Source organism: Canis lupus, chromosome 18 (assembly GCF_048164855.1).
Source record: "Canis lupus baileyi chromosome 18, mCanLup2.hap1, whole genome shotgun sequence".
NCBI lineage: Eukaryota > Metazoa > Chordata > Mammalia > Carnivora > Canidae > Canis > Canis lupus.
In genome coordinates this window covers 7376070-7396267 of record NC_132855.1, presented here as the reverse complement: position 1 = coordinate 7396267, position 20198 = coordinate 7376070, and the positions used below count along the sequence as shown (strand labels likewise).

General features: G+C 34.7%; 1 protein-coding gene across 16 annotated transcripts in view; it reads left to right on the top strand.

The window, feature by feature from the left end:
* The window catches only part of FOXP2 (forkhead box P2), a 554812-nt gene that overhangs the window by 157567 nt on the left and 377047 nt on the right, over nucleotides 1-20198 (top strand). For all 16 annotated transcript variants that reach the window (XM_072783384.1, XM_072783383.1, XM_072783380.1 and 13 more), the window contains one exon: nucleotides 7914-8004. The gene's annotated coding sequence lies outside the window, so the exon portion shown is untranslated. The remainder of the gene's footprint in view (nucleotides 1-7913; nucleotides 8005-20198) is intronic.

Sequence of the window (20198 nt, the reverse complement as noted above, 5' to 3'; positions counted from 1 at the left end):
TTAAAAGAAAGTCAGAGCTATGTGGTGCTCTGTATAATCTGAATGTGTTTAAATCTGCCTTAGTAATCCTAGAAGTAGCATTCTAGAATTTTTCCTTGCTATTTTCTCCTAATTTTGTCTGACACTCTCAGTCAAAAACAACAAAACCAAAGTGGTTTTTGAAGAAATTCTCTTTTATTAGTGGTCCATTTTTTGAGCTCCCACTGAGCATATGCCTCTGCAGAACGAATTAAAGTCAACTCCAGCCTATGTTTGAACCTAGGAGCTTGTTTTCAACCTATTACCTATGTTTTTACAATTTTTTTGAACTTGGGTAAGAATTCAGACTTTAATTTTATTGCCTGAAGTGCTTTTTCTCCTCTCTCCAATTTTGAATATTTTACTCTATAAGTAATGGTGTCAAAAGTACTGTGTGGTTTTCTCTCTTCCCTGATGTATAGGAAATGCCAAACAGTATTGATGTTATTTTGGAAATTTATTACCCATTTTGACTGTTAGGGCATCATGTATGTACATGTTTAAGGTTTATGTGACTTCATGGTTTTGATCTACATCGTGACAATTATTTTAATAAAGCAGTTCTAATAAGCTTGGAAGTTTTTTATTAAAGTTACGTGTCCTATGAAAGGTGAGATATGTCTACTTGATGGACCATTTTTTTTTAACTTTAAATGTCATCAAAACGATTTACTTCCAGTAATTTTTCATAAGAAGTAGAGAAAAATTAAAATGTATTCAAAACTCTTTAGCTTTTAGAATATAAGAATTATTCTTTTTATTACTGCATGAGAAGAAATTCAGAAGGGCATTTAGATCTGGTTCAGACAGGTGTGTCCCTTTTTCCGCCTGCCTCATAAATAATTATTTTCACATAGAAGATCACCCCGTGCTTACTTTTGCTTACATGGTGTCACATTTTAACTTATAATCTCTCTCTCTGGCTTCGGGAAATATCATTCACTCAAAGGCATATTTACTACATGCTTACCCTGTCCTTAAGCAGTCAGCAGTGAGAGTATCTTTTATCTCTTGGTCTCCAGTAGCTAGTAAACCTGGTGCTTAATAGTTATTCAGTATTTGCAATGATTGAAGATGGAAAAACTCTTTTATGCAATTTGAAATTTCAACCATTGCTGATCAACAGATATAAAGTTTCAATTATGCAAGATGAGGAAATTCTAGAGATCTGCTGTATGACATTATGCCTATAGTTAACAATACTGTATTGTGCACTTAAACATTGAGGCTAGATCTCATGTTAAGCGTTCTGACTATAATAAAAAGGATATCAACGAAATTAAATTTTGAAGTATTTTTACATATTTGCGTAAATATAGTAATGCATTTTTATACAGCTCCACCAGCTTTTGCTCTGAGTGAAATCCAAAACAGCAGTACCCTAAAAGTAACTGTCCTCTCTTTACCTTTTCCTTCAGTGATTACCTTCCACCTTACCTATATTATGTTTATTGATTTAATTTTGATTTTTACAATCTCTGACTGAACCTGCCGATAAAATGGATATTTTCAATTCAAAACTAGAAACAAATCTTTAAGTGTAAAAGGCAGCTAAAAAGATTGCCCTATCCCTGAATAAATGTGTTTTGAACTGTACCCAGAATGTCAGCAAACTTAACTTTCATTGTGGCTTCAGTTATTTTCAAGGTGAACTTTTATCTCAGTTCAATTTCTATGAATTTATTTCCTTAATGGTTTGATAGGGACACGGTGGAGCCAGAAGTATCATGTGCTCCACCTTCTTAGATCTGAATGCTATGAACTATGGGGTGGGTCAGCCCAACAAGAATAAATCTTGCATAGGCCCCGTTCTGCAGAGATAATAATGCTTACGTGATTCCCCCGATGTAGCTAAATGATAGTGAATCTAGGTTTTTATTGGTAATTGAAGTACATCTTTTTAGCAGTTCTGGGACCTCTTTTATCTGGTACTCCGTAAAGATGACAGGGGGATAATTTGAGAACCAAACTCATAGAATAAATCTCATGAAGATTAGCTGTAATTAGTATGTATGTGTATATGTTTGTATATGTTTATATAAGCTTCAAAGCTTTGCATCATAGGCAGTTGTCACTGCAGTATGGCTCCTGAATTAGCTACCAAAACTACAAATCCTGCATTATTAACATATAGATTAAATCACTATTTTTCAAACTACTTTTTAAGATTTTATCAGCCAACTACTCTTTTTAACAGTTGGTTTTTTTTTTTTTTAAGATTTTATTTATTTATTCACAAGAGACACAAAGAGAGGCAGAGACATAGGCAGAGGGAGAAGCATGCTCCCTGTAGGGAGCCCAATGTGGGACTTGATCCCAGGACCCCGAGGTCATGCCCTGAGCTGACGGCAGACGCTCAACCACTGAGCCACCCAGGTGCCCTATTTTTTAAGCTTTCAAAATGATATTCTGTACTCAAATAAATTCTGAAATGTGTATTCTCGGTTAATGGTATTTTAATTTCCAAAATAAAATGAGTATTGTGCCATATTAAATCAAGGCAGTGGAACAGAACACTCCTTTGTTTCCACGTCTTACCTCTTGAAAAATCACTGAATTAAATTTTGCATCAGGGTTGCAAAGGCAATATCTCTGTCCTGGTTTAGATCCATCCTCTATTCTATCTAAAATCTCATTTTTAAATTCCCTTGCCTATCTGGATCCGTGTTGATTAGTCAAATGAATGAGTATATTAATTCAACATATATTTATTGACTGCCTACTATGTGCAAGAAAGTAATTTAGGTTTTTTGGACTCAAAAGTGAATTGAACAAACAAGTATCCCTGCCCTTGCGGACTTCACACAGCTTTAACCAGAGTAGGGATGCTAATTATAGAGAGCACCATGTAACTCTGTATGCAGTTTCACAGCATTTAACCTTTGTAGAGCCAACTTTTTAAAAATCTAAGCTATTCCCTTTCTTGATATTTATAACATCTGTACAAATGATAATGATATGATGTTTCTCTCTCCGCGTAAATGCCTGCTGGAAAATGCCTTCTGAGCCCTTCATAAATTTTGTTAGAAATAGAGTAACTGTTCGTATAGAATATGGAGTGTCTGCCTTCTGAAAATAACTTCTCCTGTTCCCCAGAAGCCCATGGTTGTTCCTCTTATCCTGCTAGCATATACCCCCATTACTCAACAACTGGAATTAAACTTCTATATTTGTTGTTTTGCTGGGGTTTTGTTGTTTAATTATTTTCTGTTCCCTGAAATGTTGGTTTGCAACCAATGAACCATTATTTGCTTACTTTTATCTAGCTGTAGTTAACTAGCTTGTTTCTAGATAATAAAATAATTCTTAGTTCTCACCATTCTCCAAGAAGACCTATGCTGTAAAATATGAAAACGGTACTGAAAATGTTAGTGCAATTTTTACTTTTGAGCATCAGTTACATATTATGACCTACATAACAAATGTATTTTATTTACTTCATATATTTTTAGTATATTCTTCCAAACTGTGAAAATCACTAGACTGAGGATTTTGTATTATGCTATTTTGTGGTAGCATTCAAAAGACACTTGTTTTACACTTAAGCTTTGTACGATGTAATTCTCTTTTCTTTATTGTTTAAAAAACAATTAAATGATAGCATTTCTTTTAGGACGTATCTTCATTTTTGTTAATTAAAAGACAGGAGAGTAGAAAATATTGAAAGAGTTCCAAGTGACACGTTAGAACGCTGAATCTCTTTCTTGAGTATCAGTGAGTTCTTAGAAAAAATAAATACAACAAAACTAAACCACCTAGTAATTTTTCTCTTCATCAAATTTAGTTCTTACAGAAAACAGGTCAAACCCGTTGTGAATATCAGAGTGATGCTCTCCTCTCCTACCACAACAAACCTTAAATAAATCCAGAAATATATATATTACATATATAGATATATATATATATATGTATATATATATATATATATAGCATATATATATATATATATATATATATACATATATATATATATATATATGTTATATATATATATATATATAATATATATATATATGGCATGTTGCTCAGTACACTCTATATATACACACACATATATATACACAATACACTCTGTGTGTGTGTGTATATATATATATATACTCATATATATACCATGTTGCTCAGTGCACTGTAATAATTTCATTACATATTCCTCATTATACTGCACACTCTGTAAGAGCAGGGTTGTGGCTTTATCTTAGAGCCTGGACAACCAATCAATCTATGTGCATGTGTGTATGCAAGAGAATTCTAATTAGCCTCTTCAGTTCTGGTTTTGCCTTTTCCTTTACTGGCTTAAGTGGTTGCCAGTGTTTTTTAAATTAAGTGATCATTATAAGACCTGTGATAAGTAATGTATGATATATTTTCTTGAGTTTTAACTTACTAAAATAACATATGCTTATTTAAATAATATTAAATAAAATGATAAATAAGGATTATCTAAAAATAGTTTTATTGTAAAATTACAACTGTGTATTATTGGGATGATAAGTTCTTTTTAAAATTAGCTTCTGGGCAGCCCCAGTGGCGCAGCGGTTTAGTGCCACCTGCAGCCCAGGGCGTGATCCTGGAGACCCTGGATCAAGTCCCACGTCAGGCTCTCTGTATGATGCCTGCTTCTCCCTCTGCCTGTGTCTCTGCCTCTCTCTCTGTCTCTATGAATGAATAAGTAAAAATCTTTTAAATAAATAAAAATAAATAAATAAAATTAGCTTTTTTACCTTTTGTATTTAATTTTGACTTTTATCAAAGAAATACATGTACACAGTTAAAAAATCAAATGAAACAAAAGGCTTCTTATAATGAAAATTTGTCTGCCTTGTGTCTTCTTACTACCCAGTCCAACTGTGTAGAAGTCACAGGTTACTGGTATTTATGTCTATAGTTTTTGTATATATCCATAATTGTAAATGATACGTTTATTGCTATTTCTTGATTTATCAATTTCTCAAATTAATATAATGAATAATGAATTTATTTAAAATGAATAATGAAAATGGAGAAACTAGTGGAAAAGAAAAGCATGCAAATAAAAAAGTGAGCTAATTAATATATTCTAAGCTAAGCTAACATATTCTATAGTTGATATCTACATAGGGTATTTTGAATCTATAAAGAACAGGTAAGCATTTTAGGTCTCCCAAATTACTTTTAAGAATCACTGTAATGTTTATACATCCATTACCATTACCAGTAAATAAGAGAATGCTCATCTTTCTGTATTCTTGCCAAATATGTTCTTCTGATGGCATGAAGTGGTATCTCATTGGTTTTTTTTTTAAGTTTGCATCTTCCTGATAACTAGATTTTGAACATTTTTTTACTAGAACTTTTTAAAAAAAATTTATTTTATTTTATTTAAATTCAATTTATTAACATGTAATGTATTATTGGTTCCAGAGGTAGAGGTCAGTGATTCATCGGTCTTACAAAAATACCCAGTGCTCAAAACTATACTTGATAGTTGTTCTGGCTTCCCTCTCTGAGAAACTGCCTGTTCAGAGTTTTTGCTTATTTTTCTATTAGTTTTTTTCTGAGTATACATTTTAATATTAATCCCTTGTTGGTTTTAGGACTTCTCTCAGTTTATAAAATTTATCTATGGGATCCTTCATTGAAAGGTTCTCATTTGGTTTGGCCAAATTTATCAGTTTTATGCCTTACTAACTTAGATATTGTTTCAGAATTGTTTTTTTAATTCTAGGTATCAAAAATAGTCACCTAAATTTTTCTATTAGCTTTGAAAGGTTGGCTTTCACATTTAAAACTCTTTAATCTCATTGAAATCCAAGTTTGTCTATGAGATAAAATAAGGAGCTTAGTTTATTTCTTGCCGTATTCTGAGACTGTTTTTCTTTCTTCATAAAATGAGTCAGCACCAACCTTTTCTTTTACTTTGTGATATTACCCTTATTATATATATAAAGCTCCCATTGATATGTGGGTTTATTTCCAAGCTCCGTTTTTCTGTCTGCACCTGTCTTTGGTAGTAAAACCTAATATTTGGTAGAATGGATTCCTTCTCTTTGTCCTCTAGTTCTGATGTTTACTTTGAGCTATAGCATATACTTTTAAAATGGGTTTGTAGATTTTCTTTAAAAATCTAGAATTTAGGGCAGCCTGGGTGGCTCAGCGGTTTAGCGCCGCTTTTGGCCCGGGGTGTGATCCTGGAGACCCGGATCGAGTCCTGCATAGGGCTCCCTCCAAGCAGGAAGGAGCCTGCTTCTCCCTCTGTGTCTCTGCCTCTCTCTTTCTCTTTCTCTGTGTCTCTCATGAATAAATAAATAAAATCATGAAAAAAAAGATTTAAAAATATAGAATTTAGAGATTGATTTAGGAAAAATTGGTATCTATGAAAATGGAAAGGACAAAATAAGCTAATATGGAATAGGAAATAATTTAGAGTGCAGCATATTAATAAGAAATCTGTTTCTTTTGGTGGCATATAGAAGGCAAAAATATATTATGGAAGAAAGATTAACGTAGGAAAGTCAAGAGGGGAGCCTGCTTATGTGCAAAATATTATCATTAAGAGAAAAATGAATAACAAACAATTGAGAATGACTGTGAAGAATAGGCATTTGATTACCTTAATTTTTGTAGTGTTGAGTTACTTTGATAACTAAAATAATGGTTTAAAGCTATGCTTTGCAGAATACCTAGGACTTTGTGGAATACCCACAAGGTACCCGGGAAAAGAACTGTTGTGGTACTGAGTATTTTGGGGATTCCAATTCAACCAGAACACTTCACTTTTATCTGTGTAATTAGTTGACCCTTCACTATTATTCCATTGGAAGAAAGGATTTTTAGCCAAAAGTGTTTGGGAATAATTTAAATAAAATTAGTGAATGTTTAAATGCTTAACGAAGATAGTATATGATGTCATCCATCTTTTCAGTGTCTATGGAAGACATTGCTAATTGAACATAGGACTCCTTTCTGCTAGACTCATATTTAATCTCCATACAGCTTTCCATGGGGTCACTAACAGTCAATTAAGTTGGTGTGAAAATCAAAACCCATTGATTACCTATATACTATTAAGTTCTGTAATTTTGTTGGTCTTTAAGAACACTTATTTTAGCCTAAGAAAGATATGAGCTAAATCTTTCAGATTAAAGAAGGAAGAGACTGGAAAAGAGAGTGGTTAAGTAGGAAATGGATCTAGGGGGATCCCTGGGTGGCGCAGCGGTTTGGCGCCTGCCTTTGGCCCAGGGCGCGATCCTGGAGACCCGGGATCGAATCCCATGTCAGGCTCCCGGTACATGGAGCCCGCTTCTCCCTCTGCCTGTGTCTCTGCCTCTCTCTCTCTCTCTCTCTCTCTGTGTGACTATCATAAATAAATAAAAAAAAATAAAAAAAAAAGGAAATGGATCTAGGAACTACTCATTCAAATAAATACAAAGGTAATAACCCTTATATTGCGATTTTAAGGAGAAAATGCTTACTACCGATTTGTTAATTGTGGAAAGGCCTACAAAGCTCATTAAGTATGTGCTGAAGAGGCAATTGAAATCAGTCATGTTTTCAGTTGGGAATCTTGAGACATAAATAATTGTATTCTATAAATTAGAAGATTTAATCACCAAAAGTTTAAATCTGCCAAATCAATGTAACAGTGGGAAATAAAATCTGCATCTCTTGGAAATGCATCTCATACTTCTCCAGGGTCCTTGCCTTGTACCAAACAATGGATTTTAAACTTCTTTAAATTAAAATGGGAAGCATTTTCATGCATATTTGAAGAGTTCCAAAGGAATGAATGCATTAACAATTATCTTTACTTGAGATCGGGTGTGTTTTATGTTCTATGAAGTTATTGGACTAATTGTGACATAAATTTAAAATTAATTTTTAAAGCAGTTACAGTTATTTGTTTCTATTAACAGGGCTATTCTAATGTGATGCTGGGATTGAGTTTACCTTGGACTCCACATCAAGGTTGACTCGAAAGTCTTGTAGAAGATCTGGACGAAATACGTAAGTGGCCTTCTGGTAATAATTCTCTTTGGTCCATTGTGCTTATGTCTGTTTTTCTAGTGTTTATTTTATTCTTTAATTTTTTGATTGCGTATCTATGTCCAAATATTAAAAATGTTATCAGTGAACCCCAGACACTTGTCAAGTATGACTATAGGAATATGTACCACCGTCTCTTCTCTCCTTTTCCATTTCAATCTTGCCGTGCTTTCCCTTCTTATTAAACTTGGTTTTACTTTTTATTTTGAAAATTATTACAAATTTATGTAGAAGATGTATTTGGTTTTGAAATATTGAAAGGAAATGATTAGGCAAGAAAAACATATGGATTATTTTTGGTTATCATGTGGTCTTTTTTTATACTGATGTTTTCAGTATTTTTTTTATTAAGATTGAGTTGATATTGAGGTTTTTGGAGGATCTAGAAATGCCAAAAAATGAAGAGAATAACATGCTAGTAATGATTTTTTTTGGAAATGAATTTTTCTTATAAACTCTTCGAGAGTCAACAAGTCAGCTATTTAGAAAGCATTTTTTGAAATGTTGTAATTCTTTAAGTCAAATGGGACTTTTCCTGGATATTTACAGTGTCAATTTAGAGAACTTTAAGTCCATTATTTGATATAAAACAAGGGCCACAGATACGGCATAAGATGCTTTTCCAAAAGAATTAGATTTATTTCCCACTTTATTCAGTATATGTTTCTGTAAAATTATTTTTTCAGTGTCACTGCTGAACTATGGTATCAATCAAGCAGTATGTTATAGGTGGCCATATCTGTAAACAATGTTATTATAAAAAGAAAAATAAGGAAATTTTAGGTGAGGAGTTTATATCAGTTCTTATCCTAGACTTAACCCCAAAGAATAGGGAACCGTGGTGTCTGGATTCTTCTGAATTCTTTTTCAAGGGGGTTTACCAAAAGTGTAGGACAGGCCTCAGGATCCTTGTTGTTCTGCCTCTATTGCTGTACCCATTTCTAAAACTTGCTTCAGATGGAGATTCCATGTCTTCCTTAAGACATGTTTTTTCAGTGTGCTTGAATTATATAATCAAATGTTTCTCAGGCATTATACCTACTATTTTGCCTATGGCCTTCCTGTTTTGTGCCAGCTTTATTATTTTGCCAGATATAGAAACAAAATCACTCCACATTTATTTAGGATTTACGTTTTTGAAGCATTTTGGCAACTTTTAACTTCATTTTACTCTCTCACTAAACTCATTAGTTTTACTCTTGCTTTGCTTATTACTAAAAGATGACCTTATTATCCTTTGTTCACTAAGTGGAGAAACTATAACACAAAGAATTTAAATGATTTGGAAAAAGTAATATAGCTTGTTGTGATTTTATGCTAATAATAAACAGGTATTACTAGAATATCTACTAAAGCCGAATCTCGTTTTTTTTTCTGGGTTATGTAACTTATGCTTACTATATAGACAATAGCTATGTTGATATATTCTGTCTTTGTAAGACCTTTTAATATGTAAATCCTCATTTTTTTGGGTAATAGGACATTTGTTTTAATAATAGTAAGGGGATTTAAGATTTATAAGTGGGAGTTACCTGACAATGAACATCATGGAACCATGAAAGAAGTGATTTTTAGAAAATAGAGTCTTTTTCCCAGAAAGGAAACATAATTGTGTTTGAAGTTAGTTCTCAAAACTGCTTTTGGAACTTGCTAATTAGACTTTTTCTAGTCATATGCTTATAGTAGTTTTTATATTTTTAAATGAAGACCAACCACATATTGGTGGAAATAATGCATATGCAAAATGGCAATGGCTTATCTTAATGAAAAAAATTCCAAAAAGTGGGGTTTTTTTGGAATATATAAAATTATGGATTCTAGAAATGGAGGTATTACGACAAGAGAAGAGTGGAATGATGTAGAGGCAAGGGTTTAGGAGTTAGGTAGATATGGCTTTGCATCCCTGCAGCCATATGCTAGCATTTTTAATCAACCTTTTCTAATTTCCTTAAATTGTTGAAAATCAGTTTTTCATCTGTAAAACCAGGGGCAGATATAACTGTTTGATTATTGCAAAAATTTAGCACTTAATACATAACTATTTTTAAGAAATACTCATTTTTTTTTCTTCAATTGCCACTTCTGTGTTCCCTCGCCTCCCAAAATCCCTAAGCGAATACTTGGTTGAATCTTCGTACTGTTAAGCAATTTGTTTAGCACTATCTCCATTTTACCTCTCAGAGAGGTTGACAAACTTGCCCCAGCCTATACTTCTAAAATGGCAGCTAAAATATTGTTTCATACAACTTACAACTGAGACTGTTCGTGTATATGGGTCATTGGGTAGTTGGGTGAGTGTAGATGTATATGTGTGTGTTTTACTTCATCATAGTCACAGTTATTTTCAGAGTTTCCATCATAAGTATTAAATCCAATTAAAATATAAGTTTGTTATTTCAGTGTACTAGAAATAAACTTTATTCTCATACTTAAAGAAACTGTTATAAGTTTCAAAAATACCTGTTAAAAATTAAGCATCATACATGACCAACATATTTGTTCAAATTTTCAACTTATTGGAAAGTAGATGGACTATATAGGAAGCTGATTTGGCTGAGGAGGGTCTGCGTCTGATTCCTATTCATGGCATGCTGACATTCCTTAGCAAAAGTAGAGTGAACAAAACTATAGATACACGGGCTATAGAGTGTAGCTGTTGAGAAAGGGAGCTTGGAAATGAGATTACCTTGATTTGAATTATGGACCCAGGGCAAACTTACTATGTATGATACCTTGGACAAACCATTTAAACTCTCTAATGCTTAATTTCTGAATCTAGAAAGTAGAGATAATAGTACCTACTTCACAGAATAGATTTGAGGACTACATATGTAAGTTCATATAAATGGCATAGCAAGCATTAAAAAAAAATCAGTTGTTTTATTTCTTACTGTATTTGTTTCACAAGTTGTAGTTTCAGGCTATTTAGCAAATAGGCTGTATAGCATTCTAACTTTGGCCCAAGAAATGGTAAAAAATGAGTTAATTCTGTAAATGTGCTCTCTGTGCTTTGGTCAGTATGTGTATTAGTTTTTTTGTTGTTATACAACGTATTACATATTTCAAAGCTTAAACACATACTTTTGTTAAATCACAGTTTCCATGGCTTAGGAGTCAAAGCACAGTTTAGCTTAAGGTCTTGTAAGGCTGCAATCAAAATACTGACCAGGCTGCACATGTAAATGGAGTTCAGGGTTCATTTTCAAACTCAGTGATTTTTGGCATCGGGGTTGTAGGACTGAGATCTTCAACTCCTAGAGGCCATCCACAGATCCCGTGCATGTGACCCTCTCCATATGTGGTCCACATTATGGTAGCTTGCTTCTTGAAAGCCAATAGGAGAGTCTCTACTGTGTGATAACAAGATAAAGCCATATGGCATATATGTATGCATGTAAATATAGAGTGTGTGTGTTTTAACATAATCATTGAAGTGACATCTCATAACCTTGACCATATTCTACTGTACTATTTAATAAAAAGGAATATTGTCACTAATTGTAAACTTTTATTCTCAGTTATGCTTACTCCTAACGGGTCATTCCTCCCTGTCTAAGATTTGTCCATTATTTCATGCTGGCTAACCCAAGGCTAAATGCAGCCTACCCTGGTATTTTAATACTCTCCAGAATCTGACAAAACCCGAATACTAACTTTTTCTCCCCATTACTCTGACACATATACTTTGAGCTGCTTGCCTTACACTTGCCCACATTTTTGTCAATTCACATCTTATTTTTCCTTTCCTCCATCTCTTTAAAGTGCATTTACATCTCTACCTCCTCCTCCATTGTACTTTTCCTATTTCTTTCCTCTTTTTCAGCCAGCCCAGGATTTTCCCTGTGTAATATCATATCTGTGTTACCTGTAGCCTTGCATATCTAAGAGTATCTTAAGAGGTATTCACTAAATTTATATAATACCTTCTTAATTTAGAACAGTGGTCAGTTTGATAGCCTTTCAGTTTGAAAATTATATTTGAAGGATGTTCTTCATAAAATATCCTTTCACTTTCACATTGACTCAGTAATCTGAAGCATATCCCAAACAACCTTTAAATTGACCATAAGAATCTATTGCAACATATGCATTTGGAGTTGATTGCACAGAGGAGAAAATGAATGACTGGGGTCCAGGAGATGGGCTGTGGTAGGCAGCTTTGAAGATGGTCTTTAATGATCCTATTTCCTGGTTTTCACATCACTGTATTTTTCCCTCCTGTATCTATCAGAGTTAGTCCATGTGGCTGATAGAACATGGCACAAGCAATGGTATACTGCTTTTCAGATTAGGTTATACAAGACATTAAGATATCTGTTTGGGGTGTTCTTTCTCCATCGCTTTTCTCTATCTCTCTCTTTTTCTCCCCTTTCCTTCTCTCTCTCCTTCCTTCGCTCTCTCTTTCCTTCTCTGTCTCATGATGACATGGGGAAGACAGGCTGCCATGAAGAGGCCTATGTGATGAGGAGCTAAACCCTCTGGCCCACAGACAGGGAGGAACTGTCTGAAGAACCATGAGCCTAAACCACCCAGCTGAAAAACTCCTGGATTCCTGATGCTCAGAAACTATGTGAGATAATGTTTTTTTTTTTTAAATCCTAAGCTTCTAAGTTTGGGGATAATTTGTTATAAAACAATAGATAATTATACATTACATAATGTTTTAGCCCTAAAATTATTTCCACAGATTTCATTACTGCCCTTGGCTTTGTGAATGAATACAAGGATTACAGTGAGCCAAGTGAGAAGAAAATGTGAAATGTTTAGATTTTACCTATAATACTGATTTTCTAATATGCAGAGGCCCCCTTTCATCTCTTGCCTATTGGTCACACCAGTGTTGGTGAATCTTGCTTTCTTGGAATTGGGTAGATCTGAGTGCTGGTACTGGTTCTTTTGTAGAAGAGCTATTTAGAATAGTTAAAAAACACTCATAGAATCTGGGCTTGCAGAATCTATTCTACTAACATGTCATACTAGTTTTCTGTTGTTCTTCTTTAATGTTCTTTGAGTGTTATAAAGGACAGAATTGTATGGAAGCATCTGGGTATATGAACACATATTTGAGGTGTTATACTTGAAATGTTGTGTTCACCAGAAAGGTGGGTTGAGAAGTATCTATCTGCAACTAATAGAGCAACATTTTTATATAAATTCATATTAAACTGTCATTCCAAATATCACTCTTACTGATTATGCTGTGATCATAGAACCTGGGAAGAAATACAGCATTATATTTTAAAAAGGTGAAAACTTATTTCCATATTTAAAAAAAGACTTTACATTTATAATTTTAAGTTTGTGGCTTGGAGTAACCCACTAGTAAAATTTCTGATACCGGGATACACAATAGCAAAATATGGACTTTAACTGGCCTGCTTTCCAATTCAACTGAACATTAAGTACATTTTTAATGGTCTTATTTGATGGGAAGAATACCATTACAATAATCTGCTTTTTACAGCCCATATCAAATATGAACCAGCATCACTTATTACAAAGTTTGTGCTTTGGGAGACATTTTCACAGCCTCTATCAGGACTGCCCCACATTTCTTGGAATTAGTCTTTAATGATATCATTTTCCAAAATGAGTTGTTGCTCAAACTTACTGATTGTTTTGTGGTTAAAATCTAATTCAGCAGCTATATTTAAAATGTCATACAAATTTGTAAGGAAAGGTCCACCGAAACTACTGTTACATTGGTAATTGGATGAAAATGTTGTAGGAGAAATGCAAGGCAGCTTGAATTTTTTTAGTTCCCACATCCCCACCCCCCCGCCCCCCTCTATATAATATCTGAGGAGTGAATTTAAAAAAACCCTCATTTTTAACTGTTGGCAATTCCGGTTCTTACTATTGTCTGCTGGAGAACAGAGGACTATTACTGTAGGTGTCATGTAAAATAAAGTTGGAGTCTGAAGCCTTCTTTTAGCTGTCAGCCTTATTAAGGAGCTTTTCGTGTGTTGAACCCAGCACCTGGCATTGTATAAGTGATGCATGTGAGAGCCTGGGGAGAGCTTTCTCTCTCTTCACCGAGGCTTTATTAGGTCTGGCTCACATGTTTGCTGTTGCTTTCCCTGATCCAACTTTCTAGCTGCAACTCACAGCACAGTAGGTCTAATATAGATTGACGCCTTTGCCTCAAGACTGATTGAAACTTGTGTCTCGGAGTTGCTAATGCTCACTGAACCATTTTATTGAAGATAAAGTAAATAAAATAGATTGCCATATGAGAATTCTCTGAAATCAAATGGAATAATTTGGCAGGTTTAAGCCCATGAAGAAGGCAAAGCAGTGAAACAGATGTGAATACTTTTTATGTTCACCATATCAGGGGATAAATATCCTTGTTCTTTTGGGCCTACATATTCATTTTTGTCCCTGCAATTAAATGTTAACCATAATTCTCAATTGCTATATTATTTTTGGTCTTATACAGTGGGTCCTCTGTAAGAAAGTAATGTGGTTAAAAACTTCTGAGACTACAATATTGTGATGATTTTTTTCTTTGCCATTTTCTGCTTAAGCACATGGATCAGTAGCCTCAGAGAATTTAATAAACAACACAAATGAATGGATTTGCCAAAGTGCACTCCAGAATCTTAAGGTTGGAAAATAACAGTAAACCTTAGCCTACTAAAAGATGCTAGTAATCTTGAGTGTTTTATTCATTAATTAGGAGTATGTGTTCATATGAGAGCAACCATTTTTGGAAACAGTCCTATAAAGTTTTTTTGAGGTTTTGTGTTTTTTAACTACAACTATTAGATTTGTGTAAAGAATTGTAAAATATATGTTTTGTATATATTATTATCGGGAATAATTTGAGAGGAAAGAGAAGTTAAAGTGACCTTAGCATCTTAAATTCTGTGAAATTATAATGACAATAGTATATGGTACCATATATTATATATTGGCATATATAATTTTTACATTACAAGGATCTGAGCACTTGCCTGAAGATATGTGAAAAGTCTGATACAGAGAAATGAAGATCTCTTATTTGATTGCCTGGGTCAGATTAAAAGTAAATATTTATAGAAGGAAGATCAATAAAAAAGATTTTATTGGAGAAGTTTCTAAATTTGCTAATTAAATATATAGCATTTCTCTTCAACCTGATACTCTGTCACATAAATACTTTTGTCTGTAATTTCTCTTGTTTTTTCCAAATTCAAAATAGTTTTAGTTCATATCCCTCTTAAACGTATAGTTCATTTTTAAAATTCTGCTGATACATTTTATTCATTTGTTTCTTAGATCATGATTCATGCTTAGTTTTTAGTTACATCCATTAAATACATTTTTTCTTGTCTATAGGTACCCAATAGCCTATCCGTTCTCACAACTATGAACTATTTATGTTATAATGATTTCAACTAACTGTCATCAATTAGATGCAAAGCATGCATTTTATTCTCATATAAGCAGTGAACCATCTGAAGTATTTGCCAGTCTTTTTTACCCTTATAATGTTACCTATTAAGAACTGCTAGTTCTTAACCATAAACGTGACCCTTTTTCCTCCATAGGACTCAGTGTCAGGGTTCAGGGTGTGTCTGACAGCACGAAAGGCTGAACAACAATAAACACACCTCATTTTTTCTTGTGAGTGAACTGAAAGAGAAGTTGTGCTCACATTTCAGTTTTTTTTTTTTTATATGCTAAGGCTGGAGGTATATACTTATTCAATATTAAGTAACTTTATATTCTTAGTGTCCAAGTGCCCTTTATTTTATATTTATCTTCCTTGTGATACTCTGTACATATTTCTCTCTGGTTATTCAGAAGTGTTAAAGTCCACTCCTCTATTCAGAAGTACATCTCATTTACTCTGGTCTCCAACCATTTATCTCCTTTGAAATTTTGGTTTTCAATGTGGACCTGCCTTCAGGGAATTGTGTGTTAAAAGTTTTCCTGACACGAGGAGAACATTTTTCTGAGACCCTGAGAAGCCTTAGCGCCTTTAACAATATACTCTAGATATTCAGTAATATGCCAAACTGCAAATAAGAGGAACTTACAGTAGAGGATGTTGACTTAATGAGGCAATTCCTGATCTCATCCTTGATTTCTTTATACTCTGTTTTCTCTCTGGTCACCCTTTGTTCTGGCTTTGCCTTTACACTTAATTCTACTTTTCAAAATACTTTGTCTCTTTGCATTGTGAGTTTTGGGAAAATATGTGTGTGCTTTTGGCAGTAATGTCTGGTTCCTCAGACAGCTCCCTGGGTTCTGTGTGATGATGATGATGTTGTTGATCATGATGACATTACTACTACTACTACTCCTTCTACTGCTGCTACCACCTGCCATTTATTTAGTATCAAGTACTCTTTTCATTTAATGCAACCCATGAATTAGCTACTTCTGATGTAGAGACCATTATTATCCTCAATGTATAGTTGAAGGAGTGGGGCCCAGAAAAGTTCAACAATTTGCTCAGTGTCATGTGGTTCATATATGGTACGGCTAATATTTAAACTAAGGCATGCTAGGTCCAAAACCTCCACTGCCCTACTACCGGGACTATTTATTTTATTTTTTTATTTATTTTTATGATAGTCACAGAGAGAGAGAGAGGCAGAGACATAGGCAGAGGGAGAAGCAGGCTCCATGCACCAGGGATCCCACTACCGGGACTATTGAACAGTCCCTCTTCTCTTGTGATTCTACTTATGGCCCCAAACGTACTGTTTTTAAACATAAAGAGGTTTATCTCTGTGTATATTCAATGTTCAGAAGCTAGCATAGTCTAAATGAGTTAATTTCTGAATTTTTGAATATATTTTAAAATAAATCACCTTTCTTCTTTCAAAACATGGACTAAGCTATGAAAATATTAGTAAGAATCCATAAAATCTATTTATGGAGTTGGTGAGAATGATTTTAATTAGTGTTTTAGTCAGTTGAAAGGGATTGCTTCATAATTACTTTGAAATTTTATTAAGCTGACCATGCATTCTGAAACCTTATTTCTATTTTCACTGCAGATTTAGCAATGTTCTTACATGATTATAACAAAGATATTTAATTAAATTAGAGCTTAATTAAAATTTAAGTCCAAAATCTTGAAAAATACACACCTTATAGCCAGATGGCCATTTTATACATCATCCAGAACACTTTGAGAATAAAAAGGATGCTATTATTCTTTACCCTAGATAACAGGTATGCATTGGGATTGTCTTGGATGAGAATGTATGATCACTCTGCTTGAAGCAGACACTATTGGTTGTTGCTCCAACATCTTTTCTTCTCTGCTACAGAACCCTCATGTTGGGATCCCTGGGTGGCGCCGCGGTTTAGCTCCTGACTTTGGCCCAGGGCGCGATCCTGGAGACCCAGGATCGAATCCCACATTGGGCTCCCGGTGCATGGAGCCTGCTTCTCCCTCTGCCTGTGTCTCTGCCTCTCTCTCTCTCTCTGTGTGACTATCATAAAAAAAAAAATTAAAAAAAAAAGAACCCTCATGTTACTGAGATATGGTTCATTATTCCACATAGCATACAGTTCATGGGAAACTGACCCTATTCCCAGCTCTAACAGGTAGATACTAATTAGTTTAGGCCAATTATGATATTTCTGTTCCCTTGTCAGAAGTTGTTTATATATATTCAATTAGTAAAATAATAAATATTAAACAATGTTAAATAACTTCATTAATAAATGCATTTGATATTCATTTATTATTATTATATCTGGAGCTCTCCTTACCTCTTGATCAAGTGAGATAGTAACTTTCTTTTTTGTTTAATCCTTTTTTATTTGATTTTTTTGTTACTTAAAGCTATAAATATTCTAATATACCCATTTTAATCATTATTTGAGGAGCTATACTCTAGCCAGACTTTCACTTAAAAGGTATCTCTATTTACATGATATGGAATTAGCTTAGTAAAGTGAACTGAAGAGCTCAAGAGGGAAAGCAGAGATCAGAGTTTACTGTCCAACAGTTCAGAAAGGTTATTAAAAGAATAGAAAAGTGGTTTCTGTATCTTTTGTTTTCTAAAACAATCTAAGAAAATCAAAGGATTACACAATAGCCATTTACACTATTAAATGCACAGAGATATTCCTAGAAATTTTTGAGAAGTTTTCTTACAGGAAGGCTTATTCCAATTTTTCCAGTACCTATCCCTACAACCCTCACCCCCACCCTGTCCCTTCTGTACATATGCACACACAGATGAAACTGCAGTCGTGGTGGAATTTTGAAGGGAATGGTAAAGAAATTTAAGCTACCATTTTTTAAAAATCATTTGAAGATAGCTGCTCCTCTGGCTCAACTTTTTATTGTCTATTACAAATCAGATGATTAGATATATGGATTCTTATGTTCCCTTGTATCACAGATAAGGAATCAACCTAACTAACATGGCAAAGAAAACTAGTTGGATAAATTATATCCTATCCAAACAGTGGGAAAACAAAGAATATTTAGGTAAGTCAGTAATGTAGGTTATACAACACTATTTCAGAAATATTGTCATAGGAGAACTTCTGCAAGATGATGGCATGGGAAGATCCTGAACTCCCCTCCCCGTGGACACTCCGAATCTATAGCTACACAAGGATTATTTATCTCTGAAAAGGATCTGAAAAATAAATGGATTAATTCTTCACAACAAAGGCTAAAAATTGAGACATATAGGAGAGGTAGATGCACGATCTTACCCCCACCTCCCCTGGTACAGTGACACATAAATGGGATGGGTCTCACCATCCTGGTCCATTCCCCAGAGGAGTTAAGAGTCGGAGCTCAGTCACACCAAACCCTGGGATCTGCACAGGAGAGATGAACCCTCAAAATATCAGGTTTACTAACCAATAGGGATGATGTCCAAGGGACCCAAAGTGCTGTAGGAAACTGAGATTCCCATTTTAAAGGGCTTGTGTGCAGCCTCACTTGCCCTAAGGCCCATTTAAAAAAAAAGGCAGTTTGAAAAGTGCTAGATTATATCTGAAAGAGATTTGTTTGCTTATCTAAAAGCATCTGGGATGCCTGGCTGGCACAATCAGTAGTTCACACGACTCTTGATCTCACAGATGTGAGTTTGAGCCTCATATTGGTAGAGATTACCTAAAAATGAAATTCTTTTTTTTTTTTTTGAGATTATTTATTTATTTATTTATTCATGAGAGACACATGGAGAGAAGCAGAAACATAGGCAGAGAGAGAAGCAGGATCCATTCAGGGAGCCTGATGCGCGACTTGATCCCAGGACTCCAGGATTTCTCCCTGAGCCAAAGGCAGATGCTCAACCACTGAGCCACCCAGGCATCCCTAAAAATAAAATTCTTAAAAGTATCTGCTGGAGGGAGAGAGTTGAAACTCTCTTCAGAGATGAAGTCACTGGTGGACGTCAGTGTTAACATTCTCCACCAACCTTGCTAACTTAGATGAGTGAGCTTGAATGTAACACCATCCTTCTACTGTACTGAAGCCAGAGAGTTTAGACGGATATAGCGCTCTCCTACTCCCTGGCTGGGGCAGGGAAGTGCTAGCAGTCATGGCATTCTCCTGCTCCTAGCTTAAGGCTAGGCACAGACAAGATACTTTCTTGGTATATTCCTGAAACCATGGATGAATGTAGTCAAGATGTTTTCCTGCTGTCTTTATGAAGCTGGTGAGGGTGCCCTGATGCCTGCCCTCTCTAGCTGCTTAGTTAAAGCCAGCTGGTGTATACAGTCCACACAGGAGATAGATGCCTCTTGATCATTTGTCACTGGTGTTCAAAGAGGCTGCATTCCAAGATCCATGGAAAGGTAATAATTGGAAAGACCTTTCTTGGTAGGCTACCAACCCAGAGCACTGAATGGACAGCACACTGAAACATAACCCGTCTTCTTGTGAAAAAAAGCCTATTTACTTAGCCTAGAGCTTCAACCTAAGGAACAGGCTTCAGGTTTCCCACACATCTAGCGTCTAAGAAGACACACCCAGGAAACATAAGCAGGGAGACACCATCCTTTTGCACCTCTTTGGTCTTGCTACAACTCAACAAGAGCTCTCAGAAAGCTTATATGCTCATCTGGAACTCTGATTTTTGCAGCTATCACCTAGGCGATACCTGTATATATCCTGGTAGAGAGGCCAGAAGGGGTTAAGATTGTGGCCCCACAGGACTATATATAATTTCCATACTTTA